General features: G+C 46.2%; 1 protein-coding gene across 1 annotated transcript in view; it reads left to right on the plus strand.

Annotated features, from left to right (window-relative positions):
• The first annotated feature begins 460 nt into the window (after nucleotides 1-460).
• ME2 (malic enzyme 2, NAD(+)-dependent, mitochondrial) overlaps nucleotides 461-4,102 on the plus strand; it is a 56,658-nt gene continuing 53,016 nt past the window's right edge. The window contains exon 1 of the mRNA XM_012651783.1: nucleotides 461-624. The gene's annotated coding sequence lies outside the window, so the exon portion shown is untranslated. The remainder of the gene's footprint in view (nucleotides 625-4,102) is intronic.

The following is a 4,102-nucleotide window of genomic DNA, read 5'->3' on the forward strand; positions in this document are numbered from 1 at the left end:
CCGCCTGCGCGGGCTGGGAAACTGGTACCAGCCGGCGACCCCATCCGCGCCTGCGCAGAGCCCCTTCTGGCGCGAACGCGCTGCCACAATCCCGATACCCCCGCGCGCCCCGGGAGTGTGGAGGGCGTGGGGTCCGCGGTAAACCGGCCCCAGCTTCTTTCTTGGGGCGGCGTATCTCCGAGCTCCTCCTACTCTGCCCAGTTCTTCTCACAGCCTCGGAATCGCGTCCACACGGGCGCGCGCCCAGCCTCAGAACAGCAACCCCGAGGAAGCGGACGGAGGAAAGTGCAAGGGCAGTAACACGAGCTCCGCGACCGCCGAGCCTCTGGGCGGGGTCCCGCCCCCAGCCGACTTCCTGCCTCCCATTGGCCCGCGCGCCTGTCCGTCTCCGCTCTTGGGCCGCGCCGGCTCTCCACCCGGCTCGCTCTCCTCACTACGCCGCTTTCCTGTCTCCTTTGGCGCGTGTTGGGCCGCCCACGCCGAGGCAAGCCTGAGCTGGCGCTGGCTCGGGTAAGCTCGGAGCAGGGGAGGGCCGGGCGGCGCAGCAGCTGAGCATCGCCTGGGCGGGCGGCAGGGCGCGGCCTCTTCGCCGGCAGCACCACCTGTCGCGGGCCGAGACGTCCGGTAAGGCTGGGCGCGGCGCGCGGTCGGGGGCGCCCTGGCTCGGCGGGGCCCGGGCGGGGGCTCCGGGAGGGGAGCAGGCGCCGGCGGAGCCCTGGCCGAGCCCCGGCCGCGGGCCTCTACGCGTGTGGCCCGCAGTGGCCTCCGCCTGGCGAAGGGTTGCTGCGTAAAGGGAAGGAGCCCGCGGAGTCCAGCGGAGGGCGAGGGACCGGTTCGGACGCGGCGAACCCAGGTTCCACCGTCCGCGGCTCTTCCCGGCGCTCGATTTCTCGGTTTCTCCGCCCGCTGGTGCCAGGGCACACCCCCTCCGGGCCGGGAGTGAGGCCCTGTGGCCTCCAAACACGAGCATCTTCTTTCTCTTTCCTCCTGCGCCTGTTAAAGACCAGTTCTTGTGGCTCGAAACCCCTTTGACAAGTACATCTCCCTTTCACGCGGGTTGAGTTAGTGACAGGAATTAGGCTATGTGTGTGTGTATGTGTGTGTGTTCGTTCATTCCTTCCTCATTTTAAAAGAGTTGTTGAAGGCTAGAAAGTTCTAAGATTGGAACGGTTCTGTCCATTCATATGAAATGGCATCTGTGCATTAGGATTGGCAGGTGTTTCTTTGACGCTCGCGATAACCATCTCTGCATGTGCTGTTACATTTGTGGTCCCAGACTTGACTTTCTTTTTTTTTTTTGAGACAGAGTCTCACTGTGTTGCCCGGGCTAGAGTGCCATGGCATCATCCTAGCTCACAGCAACCTCAAACTCCTGGGCTCAAGCGATCCTCCTGCCTCAGCCTCCCGAGTAGCTGGGACTACAGGCATGCGCCACCATGCCCGGCTAATTTTTTCTATATATTTTTAGTTGTCCAATTAATTTGTTTCTAATTTTAGTAGAGACGGGGTCTCGCTCTTGCTCAGGGTGGTCTCGAACTCCTGAGCTCAAACAATCCGCCCGCCTAGGCCTCCCAGAGAACTAGGATTACAGGGGTGAGCCACCGCGCCCGGCCTTGACTTTCTTTTTTGATTCCGATGATAATTCTAGGAAATTTATGTTGCTCGTAGGGAGAAGCGTGATCAAAATAACAAACCTCAACCGAAGTGCTTCCTTACAAAACGTTGAATCATACCTGTGGATTTACCTTCCTGAAAGATGTGTCTGCCACTCAAAGCAAAACAGTTAACAGCATTGTTCTTTCTGTTAGTATTGCAGTTGATGATGATGATAACAATAGAAGCACATATTTATTGTTAGTGATGAACTAGATGCTGTTCTCTACATGGATTATCTCAAAACAACCCTTTGAGGTTGTAACTGTTACTATCTCCAGTTTACAGAGGAGGAAACCAAGACTTAGGAAGGTTAACTCGTCCATGACTATAGTTTTTAAGTGAAAGCCTAGATTTAAACTCAATCAGTCTCACTTTACATCTCCACCCCCCACCTCCCTAACTTGTATGCTCCTTAAGCGTTGCTCATGTTGTTAAGCTGTTTGCAATGTTGTATTTATAAATTTTGCGTTTCAGTTTCCAAATATTCTGTAAGTTAGATAAAAAACAGTCGTTTTCCAAGAATAAGTAAATATATGCATCTTTCATGTTAACTGCTCTAATTGATTGTCTGTTGCTGTGTTACCGTTTGCAGAAATAAAGGAAAAAACAGCTTAACTCCCTCTTATAATATTGGACCTCTAAATAATCAACTGTGATTTGTAACCTGTGCCTGACTCTTTTATGGTATTTATAGAGACTTGGAAGTTAGGCATAGAGTCCAGAAATGCTGATATAACTTTTATCATGCATTAATAGGAAATGTTGAGGTCTGCTTTTGTAGAAGTTCTTCATTCTCTTGAGAATAACATACTCCTGCTTAATAGCTGTTCCTGAGAAGAACTGCTTTTACACCCTTAGTAAGTATTTATGTATGGTTTTGTCTTTTAATATTTTATGAAAACACATTAAAATTGATAAAGAAAAACCCATTTACCATTTGTGAATTTCTTTTGTAAATTAAAAACTCCTATGCTGACCTGCATAATTTATGTAATGTTAAACTAAAATTCTAATTTATTTTGGTGAATTTCAGACAAACTAGCCATATTTTAAAATGCAAGTAACACTAGAACGCATACTCGTTTACTGAGGATTAATGTTTGAGGACAAAATTAACACTCAAATAAAAATTACATTTGGTTGTATAAAAAAGTAACTATTTTATTAGAAGTTAACTAGTTTATTTGAAAGTCACTATTTTGATTTTATGGCTGCATATTATATCTTTGATCAATAAGTACAAATTTCAAAAGTAATGAAAAATATTGTATTGATTCTATAGATACTGTTTAGGATAACATTTGATGTTGCCTGGATCTATATGCCATCCAAATTCTCATTCTTGACCTGGAGACTTAATTTGACATATTTTAAATAAATGTTAATCATGATTATCCTCTTAATGTGGATTTTACCATTAGAAGATGTTGACGCAGAAACTAGCAGGCATTTAGAAGGCATCTTCTGACCTTAGTCTGTTACTACTAATAATAGTAATGCTTATGATAACTAATGTTTTCAGAGCACCTGGAGGGCACTGTGGTAAGCATCTTAAATGGATTATCTAATTTGAATCTTAAAACAACCTTATTTAGTGGATCTTGTTGTTGATCAGCTCCATCTGTGTGATGAGAAAACTGCAACCCAGGTTGTAACTTAGGATCACAGAGCTAGCAAAGGACAAAGCTAGAATTTGATTCCATGCAGTTTGACTCCCGAGCTTGCCCTTGATCACTCTGCTATGGGTTTTAGTAAGCAAACCTTCAAGTCAAGTAGTCAAGCTCTTTATAATGGTGATGATGATAAAGTTCTAAGGGCTTGATACTATGTATGTATATATCATCATAATTACACAAAATTCTACAGGAGACTTTGCCCTCTTCCATTTTATTGATGAGAACAATGAGATGTCTAAGCCAGTGTTTCCCAGACTTGGACTTCGTGGACAAGTAAAAAAAAAAAAGGGTGTGTGTAGGGGTGCAATTGAGACCAGACATAAAATCACCTGCTTTTAATTTTTTCAAAGTTAAGGACCATCTTAAAAACTGGTACACATTTCAAAAGTAATCAAAATATTATATTGGTGTGGTGGCTCATGCCTGTAATCCTAGTACTTTGGGAGGCAAAGGCAGGAGGTTTGCTTGAGGCCAGGTTTTTGAGACCAGCCTGAGCAAGAGAGAGACCCCATCTCTATAAAACATACAAAAATTAGCTGGGTGTGGTGGCACCCACCTCTAGTATCAGCCACTTAGGAGGCTGAGGCAGGAGGATTGCTTGAGTGTGAGAGTTTGAGGTTGCAGTGAACTATGATGACATCACTGCACTCTCGCCTGGGCAACAGAGTGAGACCCTATCTTGGGGGAAAAACCAACCAACCAACAAAAAAACTACTGCAATCTACTGTCCCCATTCTTTCCTTTTTTTTTTTTTTTTTTTTTGAGACAGA

The sequence above is a fragment of the Propithecus coquereli genome, unplaced genomic scaffold (genome assembly GCF_000956105.1).
Source record: "Propithecus coquereli isolate 6110/MARCELLA unplaced genomic scaffold, Pcoq_1.0 Scaffold37, whole genome shotgun sequence".
Lineage (NCBI taxonomy): Eukaryota > Metazoa > Chordata > Mammalia > Primates > Indriidae > Propithecus > Propithecus coquereli.